Source organism: Gopherus evgoodei, chromosome 5 (genome assembly GCF_007399415.2).
Source record: "Gopherus evgoodei ecotype Sinaloan lineage chromosome 5, rGopEvg1_v1.p, whole genome shotgun sequence".
NCBI lineage: Eukaryota > Metazoa > Chordata > Testudines > Testudinidae > Gopherus > Gopherus evgoodei.
Genome location: NC_044326.1, coordinates 131592544 through 131602471, shown reverse-complemented (window position 1 = coordinate 131602471; position 9928 = coordinate 131592544).

Here is a 9928-nt window from a genome sequence, read left to right as displayed (position 1 = left end):
AGGCAGGAAAAACAAAATGTTACTATGGCAAACCTAATAAGTCACTGTCCTGCCAGGCAGCCAGTCTCTATGAGGACTGACAATAACAACTGGCAGTCCTCGAGAGTCATAATCCTTGGAAGAGAGTCAGCCTTGGAAACAGACTATCAGAGGCAATGGGGAAATAATCAAGATTTACTTGAAATACACCTCTACCCCGTTATAACGCCACCTGATATAACATGCATTCGAATATAACGTGGTAAAGCAGCACTCTGGGGGAGGCGGAGCTGCGCACTCCGGCAGATCAAATCAAGTTCAATATAACGCGGTTTCACCTATAATGCGGTAAGATTTTTTGGCTCCCGAGGACAGCATTATAGCGAGGTAGAGGTGTACTGTAGACATAACAAATATCAGTTGATGAAACAGAAAAAAAGTAAAAACTAAATTCTTCTAAAGATTCTGTATTAGTGATTACAGAACCTTCATGTATACTTGAACCATCAAAATTGTACCTGGCTGTAATCAGTCACAATATAGTTTGCCTAGAACAACTCAGGTTAACAACTGTGTCTTCAAAAACCCAGCAATGCATACATTGTTAATAAGGGCATTGTTTTTTCAAAAACACCTAGTGATTTAGAAGCCTAGACCACATTTTCAAAAGTGACACAAGTACTTTTGAAAGTCAATGGCACTTCCACTCCTAAATTGTTTTTTAAAATGGTATTAAAGTCACTTTTGAAAATTTTACCCTAAGTGACAAACTATTTAATATTTCAAAGTTAGTGTTGCCTTAAATAACAGAATTTAGAGTAGCTCCAAAAAAGAGGGGAATGTCACTTAAGGACTGCAATATTGAACCTAGAACAATAGACTCCTGGTCCATGATTTGGCCTCCTCGGTGCTATGGTAATACAAATAGTAACAGCAACTACACTAGGCCAGAAGTGACTTTGCTAATGTTAAACCTCCAAACTTGTCCATTGGGAACTAAATGCTTCCAGAAGCCTGATCAAGCTGAGATTTGGCCAAGTGCTCAAGTGATTAAATAGAAATGACTCCTGCTTGCTTATGAAACCATTAAAGACACTGGTCACTTTTTTTTTTTCCAAATTTGTTCAAGTGTGAAAGTTCTGTTTACAAATCTAGCAGCTGGACTTAAATCATGTTGTCTGTGTCAAGAACTTTATCTCCAATTTCTACATGTGTGTGTTACTGTTTCAGACGATTTTTTTTAATATTATAAATCTGGCTTTATGGTTAAGGTATCATCCTTGAGCATTTGGAATACAGTAAATCTTTAGTGCTTCGATTCATTCAGGACACAGATTACTTTACCGCATTTGATCTTCTTAGTGTCCCAAAATGCTCCTAGATAGGCCACTTAAAATACAAGTGTGACCTGTTTTGAAATCAGTGTCAAAAGTTGAGATGTTATCAGTGAGTCTTTTAATTCTTAGCAAAGAAATGTTGCAGATTTTATCTCAAAATTTTGTAACATTATTCTCTCTGTTAACTTGGATACATCACCATGAAGATATAGGATCTGAAAATGGAATAAAATACTTGGCCTCCTGTTCATGCAGTTTTTCAGGAAGGTATTTATTTTTGCAGTTTTTTTGCTGACCCCAATAGTTGGATTTGTTGGGAGATGTATCCAGATGCTGAAGTCTGTAAATTAAATGCTAAAAGCTTATGTGCAATTGGTTCCTACAGAAGGAAGTTTTACAGAAGGGATTACAAAAACACAGATGGCTTAAAATAGCATTATGGTTTTAAGTAGCTCTCTTGTATACTTCCTATGAAAGCTGTTTAAATGGTTGCATATTGGCTTTTTTTGAAAAAAACCTCCATGTAGCCTTTAGTTTAAAGCTTACAGGTTAGGGTTCTTAAGTATATACAACAATTTAAATTGAGCATCTACCACAATTTGGATTCAAACAAAATGAGATAAATTAAACTTGTACAGAATGTCATTGCAGAAAACATTAAAATCCCTAACGCTCTGCAGACTTTGCTCTAGAAAATTTTTGTTTCCTAATGAATGACTGTGATGCTGATGTCCACTCTGATCAAAACAGTTGGCTCACCTGAAAACTGAAACTCTCAGCTGGAAGTCAGGCCAATCCACTTGTGTGTTAGCAGATCAAAAGAGGCTGTTAAATGTGTGTGAATGTGTTTGGCACTTAAACTTCATAAAATTAATGAGATTTTTTATGCTGTATTTTCACTTATCTGCACCTTGTTAATATTTTGCATGGTATATGACCCCCAATATCTAAAATAACCCTCCAAACGTGAAAGAAACCTTGTGTAATGGAAATGAAGTACAGTAACACCTCACTTAATATCCTCCTGCTTAAGGTTTCATCACTGCTCAGTTAGGGAACATGCTCATTTAAAGTTGTGCAATGCTCCCTTATAAGGTCATTTGGCTGCCTGCTCTGTCCAGCAACTTTATAAGGGAGCATTGCACAAGTTCCTCTTCTCCATCTTGTCCCCGTCCCTCCAAGCACTTCCCTGCTGCCAAACAGCAGTTTGGTGGCGCCTAGGACTTTCTGGGAGGGAGGGAGGGAGGGGCAGGAGCAGGGAAGCGCAGCTGTTTGGCAGCCCTTAGGACTTTGGGGGTGGTGGGAAGGAGCGGGGATGCGACTGCTCTGGAGAGGAGGTGGAGTGAGTGTAGGAAGAGGTGGGCCTAGAGTGGAGCAGGGACAGGAAGTGGCAGGCCTGGAGCATCCCCTGGCAAAGTCGGCACCTGTTCTTCTCCGGGGAAGCTGCCGCTGATGCTGCAAAGGTACTTCCTAGCATCCTTGTGCCTGTGTGAGGTAAGCCTGGGGAACTTCCAAACCGCAGTACAGTATATAATGTCTTTTGTCTGCCCCCCAAAAATTTCCTTGGAACCTATCCCCTCATATTTACATTAAATCTTATGGGAAAATTGGATTCGTTTAATGTTGTTTCACTTAATGTTGCATTTTTCAGGAACATAACTACAATGTTAAGGGAGAAGTTACTGTACTCTTATCAGAAAGGTCACTTCAAAGTGAGTGGTCAGTGTGGAGCATTCAAAGACTTTAAAGAACCTCTCTCTCACCACCAAAGAAAAAAATGATGTGATAGCTATAAATATGGATATAAACGAAAATCTTTCATCTCTGGGCTGTTTGGATTCTAAGGGTATGTCCAGACTACCCACCGGATCAGCGGGTAGTGATCGATTTATCGGGGATCGATATATCACGTCTCATCTAGATGCAATATATTGATCCCTGAACTCTCTCCCCGTCGACTCTGGAACTCCACCAAAGCGAGCGGCAGTGGAGTCAACGGGGAGCCGCGGCTGTCGATCCCGTGCCATGAGGACGGAAGGTAAGTCGAAATAAGATATGTCAACTTCAGCTGCAGTATTCCCGTAGCTGAAGTTGCGTATCTTACATCGACCCCCCACCCCTAGTGTATTTCAGGCCTAACAGGGCAGAATAACTGAATGAGAAGATGGAGATTCCCCAGAATTATTCTGGATAGCCCTGAGAGACTTTTGGGAAACTGGCAGATTTATCTCTCTGCTACCATCTAGGATGAGAAACTGTAACTCACCTGTACATGTTTTTACCTGCTTTAACCTCTCAATAACTTTCATTTCTTTTTCTTAGCTAATAAACCTTTAGTTAGTTTAGTGTAGAATTGGCTACCAGCATTGTCTTGGGTGTGAGATCTAGAATGCAACTCAATCTGGGTGCGTAACTGGTCTCTTGGGAGTGGGAGTAACCTGGCATATTTGTGATTTTGTATGTGTAAATGACAACTTATCACATAGTCCACCTTGCCTGGATGGCAAGACACACTGGAGTATCTAAGGGGACTGTCTGTGACTCCATTATAAAATTATTGTAAGACTTTAGGAGTTCATATTTGTTACTGTCTTGGGGAAATCTAATTACAGAACATATCACCAGTTTGGAGTGTCTGCCCTGCTTTTGGCAGTCTGCCATGAGGTAGGCACTCATGATTGTGAGCACTGTAGACAATGTAACAATGGCCTCAAAGCATGGAATGATCAAGGATGTCTCCAAGGGGCAGTCATACAGTTACCACTCATGCTTCATCAAGACAAATCCTAGAATCCATGAGTTGCATGCAGGCGGTTAGTCGTGAAAATATTCAACTCCTTCTGAAAGTGTTTCTTGAGAACGTTATATAAACCCAGGTGTACAAAAGGAACTACATAAGAATGTATTTGCCTAGCCACTTAAGGTGACCAACTTATTTGTACAATACCAATACTAGTTAATATATGGGCTGATTAGTCATTTTCTCATTTAATTTTTAGTGTCTGTGATTTGTTATTCTGATTCTTTTAAAATTAACTCTAATTTGAGAAATATTTATTATTTGTAGTATGGTAGTGCCTAGAGACTCCACAGGAGACAGGGGCTCCGTTGTGCTAGACAGCATGCATACACAGTAAAAGGCAATCCCTACCTCGAAGAGTTTACAATGTAAATAGCCAATACAAAGGGCAGAGGAAGGGAAACATTCTTGTTAGTTGGGATTACATGGGTGGGTAGGGAAGAGCGGAGTGGCCAGGAGGATGGAGTACTGCAAGGGGAAGGATGCCACTAGGCTTTGGAACCCAAGACATATGGCTCCTGTCACACTTAGCTGTGGGCAGAGGAGAGGCGCTGTGGCTTGTACGGAGTAGAGGTGTTACGAAAAGTAAAATCTTAAATCTCAGCTTAGCGTACAAACTGAATACCTCTTGGGAATGTGTATTGTTCTAACTGGTATAAAATGCATGGCTATGATTTAAATGACAATCTGTATAAAATAATCCATGTAACAGTTTTCATAATGACCCCAGTAGAGATGCCAACACTTCAGATAATGGGTGAGTGGTACAGTGCTGAGTCCAATTTGCATTCCAGGTTTCTCCCACTTTTTCTAAGTTACCATTTCAAACCACAAAATAAGGAAAGGAGAGGACATCAGGTTCTTTTATTGCTATTGGGTCTGCCTGTAATACAAATATTCACAAATTCAAGTGGAGTAATTACAAAAATCTAATTTGGAGGTGGAACGTTCATGTGTGTACAATATACAGCTATAGAACTAACTGAGTTCTATCTACAAATCAGAAATATAAGTTAAAACATTTCTAGGAAGAAAAAAAGACAATCATGGTCAAACATAGCTATTTATTTTTCTTCTTATAAACAGCATTCAGTTTCTTACTGAAAAAACCTAGAATTTAAATATTTTTCATCCCATCACATACAGCAATCTGTATACATTATTTACATCTCTCAAATAAACATGTTGCAGATTTTCAGACATTCAACTTTTTCTTTCTAATCAAAAGCTGTTTTGATCTAAAACTAAAATACCAATCAATAAAGCCTACAAACTGAAGCAATATTGGCACGGTTAGCTTACAGTACGGATTCCCATGTTGCATTTCATATTTTACACCTATTTTTTTCTTCCAGCTGCTTTAAGATGTATAAAGAAGTGAATATGAAGGTTACACAGTGTTGCTTTTGCAATGTCCTTTTGCCTCCAGCAATTAATTTTTATTCAAACCTCATTCACTTTTTTTGCATTCTTCTCTCACCTCCATTGCACATCAAGATATTGCTTCCAGTGGTAGTATTTAGCAATACAACTCCAGCATATAGGAAGAATCAAAACAGCAAAGAATTAAGTGTTCCCTTCAAGATTTGTGTCCCAAAATGTCCCTAGTTGCACATGTACAAAAATAATGAGTACAGTTTAATGGCTATAAAAATTAATTTCCCCTAAAAATACAGTAATCAATGAAGAACCATTGAAGGACAGTTCTTAGAACAAAAATGAGCTTTTTGAAATTTAGTCATTTTGCAGTCTTCAATTGTTAAGAGGAAATTATATTTTAAAATAAGGAGAAAACAAGGTGTGTAACACTCTGAATGTCCATGTTAGTTATCAACTAACAAGATAAAACATCAAAACTTTTACACAGTTTTAAAACCTCAGCACTAGAGGTGCTAGTGATTCAGTGTGGAAAATTCCAATGAAGCTACCAATCAAAAAAAACAAGGCTCTAAATAACGGTGGGAATTTTCTAGTGGAAGAAACGGGCAGGTCTATATTCATGCTTTCCCTTTAACAGTCCAGCTGAAAACTGTTGTTTTACACACAGTAATATAGCACTCCAGTGTCGGGTGACACAAAAAACACTCTAAATGAAATATTTTTAATACAACTTTGTGTAGTGATTCAGGGAAAGGGGGCTAAGAAAGAAAAAGGAGGAATCTGGAAGGTAAAGAAAGTCAATAGCAGCAAATAGGCATCTTATACCTGTGAAGTGAGTTTCAGAGAGAGTGTTCAGTTCCAAAATATTAAATAGACGACAGTACCTCTCTGTTTTCTATCCAGGTAAACGCAAAAGTTCTACATTGCATAGTAAGCAGTAAAAGAAACTAGAGACACTTGCAAACAGGCTATTTGCCCCCTTTTAAAACTTTTCTTCTTTCTCCCCCTCTATGATGTTGGGCATCAATTCAGCTACCAGCAAGTCAGATGTGGCACATCGTCTCCACTTGTGCAGTTAACTTGAACCCCCGACTTGACTATGAAAGACTTAAAAATGTCTGTGATTAAAATTTATCTACTATCCTAATTGTGTAAATTCCCTGGACCAAATTCACCTCTGGCATAAGATAGCAGAACAGAAGTAGTACAGTATGCCAACCGTGATCTCATCTCAAGGTACATTACTTCCTGAAGTTACCACACAAATCACCAATATGATCAAACACGCTGGTAGCTGAAAAATAGCAAAACCTGTTTAAAAACTTTATTAAACTGTAAAGCCTTAACCTATACTGGGAGCATAACCAGATCAGGTGTGGCTTGCATGGTTCTGCTCCGAGTGCCAACAAGACCTAACGTGCCACTGTTTAATATCAAAACAATTAAATAGCTAACAGAGTATCCCTTTATAACATGGATCTAGATGAGTGTTATGGTTTGTTATGTTTTTTAAAAGATATTGTTGTTACCAAGTTTACTAGAGTCCAGCTGAGTTTAAAAACCAAGATGAATTTTGCTTAATATTTTAATGTGCCCATGCTCTACAAGTGTAAACACACTCAATTCTGGTCCCAAGTCTTTTGCTAAAATATTTGAAAATTAAAAGCTGCAAGTATAATACAAAAAGGGATACTCTATCCCATGCACTGCTTTAGTATCTTAGATGCTATCTTCAAAGATTAGTATAATTAAAGTATATTCAAACAGCTTTATTTCTGACAGTGATCTCCAGGCTTTTATTACATATCTAGAAGTTAGTATTAAAGGTTTCCACCAACTATTTTTCACAGTCCACATTTCATGTACACTACTCATGTCTTCAAAAGGTTTGTCTTCTCTATTCAAAGATGTAGTTTTAAGAGCCAAAATTATCTAGATGAACAGTGACAGAATTAATGACCTTTTAGATGCCAAGTAACAAACACAGCAGAAGAATAAGAAGCCCATGCAAGCCTAGAATTCTAGATATTAATTTCTAATATATTAGAGTATGAACTGCAGAAGAGTGTGTCCTGAATTTTTATAGCTGCTGTTTTAAAATTGAGATCAAATATCCAAAGTGAGGAGGCAGACTGTCAAAATAAATACAGCTACTGCTCAGCTACAGTCTGCAAATCCCTGCTTTTAAGTTTTGGATTCTTCAGTACTTTAAGCCTTCTAATCTATTTCTGATTAGATCATATAAAAACACCTTTTAGTGCTCCATACATTTTAAAAAAAATATTTACCGTGCCTGCAGACTCTCAATAGAGAATGCTAATCCAAATAATCACAAGTAAACTGTTTTTTAAAGGGGCTTTCTGGTTAACACCGTTCTCATTTAGATATACAGCAAAGCATTGACTAGGGCCATGTCTACATTACAAACTTACATCAGCATACAGCTGCTGCAGTTAGTAAATCACTTGAGTGAGTGCATACGGGGCTCGTTCTGTCAGCAGAGCATGTACTCACCAGGAGCACTTGTATCGACGCAGACTGTGGTGCACCATGGATAAGTATCCCACTGTGCAACTCACCATCATCCAGTGCACTTTTTAGGAAGTTTTGACAATGTTTGATGGGGCAGAAATGAGTTGGGCAGGGTAACTGGAAGCATGGGGTCAACTTTCCAGTTTGCAATGGTCTCCATCCCATAGCGCCATCTGTATCCCATAATTTTGGAGACTTTTTTTCAAAATCCCACAAACCTGTGTGTTTCTCCTTGCTGTCTGCCATCTCTGACAAAAGCATGGATCTGCACACCTCTGCACTATTTTAATGAGTATTGCAAGCACAGGGTGCACTATCCTGAAGTAACTGCAGAACCACAAGAAGAGATACGGGGAACATGATGATTCCTTGGATGACAGATTGCGGTGGGACACCAAGAACCAATTCAAGGTTCTTGTTGGCATTCATGGAGCAGCTGCACATCGTGGAGCACTGCTTCTGGGCCCAAGAAACAAGCACTGACTGATGGGATTGCATCATAATGCAGATGTGAAGAGAAGAATTGAAGAGAAGAATTGAGGAGGGATTTAATAGCTGCTTTCAACTACCTGAAAGGGGGTTCCAAAGAGGATGGATCTAGACTGTTCTCAGTGGTAGCAGATGACAGAACGAGGAGTAATGGTCTCAAGTTGCAGTGGGGGATGTATAGGCTGGATATTAGGAAGAACTTTTTCACTAGGAGGGTGCTGAAGCACTGGAATGGGTTACCTAGGGAGGTGGTGGAATCTCCTTCCTTAGAGGTTTTTAAGGTCAGGCTTGAGAAGGCCCTGGCTGGGATGATTTAGTTGGGGATTGGTCCTGCTTTGAGCAGGGGGTTGGACTAGATGACCTCCTGAGGTCTCTCTCAACCCTGATATTCTATGATTCTAGTAGTACAGGGCACTGAATACGGGCACCATTTTCATAGCTGATATCTCACTTGAGGGTAACAGAAGCAGAGAGAACAGAGCTGCTGCTGGTGTCCAGAAGCTGCCCAGGCCTGTATGCTGCTAGCCTGTGTACTGCAATGGTGCCAGCTAAAGTTATCGCTGACTGGCGTGGGAAAGTAGAAATAAGGCAGCCATCCCTAGAAACCACTGGCAGAGGATTGCAGAGTTCCTCCATGAAAGTTCCATTGAGCTCTCCACAGAGGATTCAAGGGACATCCCTGCGCACATAAACAAACTCTAGAGCAACTCTGCCTCTCTTGGTTGTATCACACCCTCTTCTAGCACAAGTAAATTAATGATAACTCAAAAGATGTGCCCTGCCACTTTGAGGTGGGGGCATCTCTGTTATTGAAAATTAAACTACACACTTATCTGAGCTTTCTTCCCCTGCATCAGGCTCTCCTGTGCTCAACTGGTGGGACTGGCTGGACTGTGCTGGAGTCAAAAACAGGGTCCTGGCTTGCTGTGCAGCTGGATCCCCACCAGCATCTGTCCCCCATACTTCTCCTCCTCTTCCTCGTCCACCACCTCCTCCTCGCTGTTCATGGCGGGGGTCTGTGACTCAAGCTCCTCAGAGGTATCCATGGTGCTTTCAGAGAGGGGGGTGGTTTCTCCACCAGATACAGCATGCAGCAATTTGTAAATGCAGCAGGTCTATGGCTTGGCAATGGATTGATTGTTGATGGCCTTCTGGTATGCCTGCCACAGCTCCTTGCCTTTCATGTGGCACTGCTGCTGGTCCCTGATGTATCCCTTCTCCTGCATCCCCTGAGCAATCTGCTCATAGATGTCTACATTTCTACTGCTAGTTCGGAGCTGTGCCTGCACAGCCTCATGTTCCTAAAGGCCCAGGAGATCCAACACCTCCTGTGTATTCCAGGCAGGAGCACATCCGGAGCATGTAGGCAGCATCATCAGCTGAGCAGTTGCACTGAACAATGGAGAGCTGC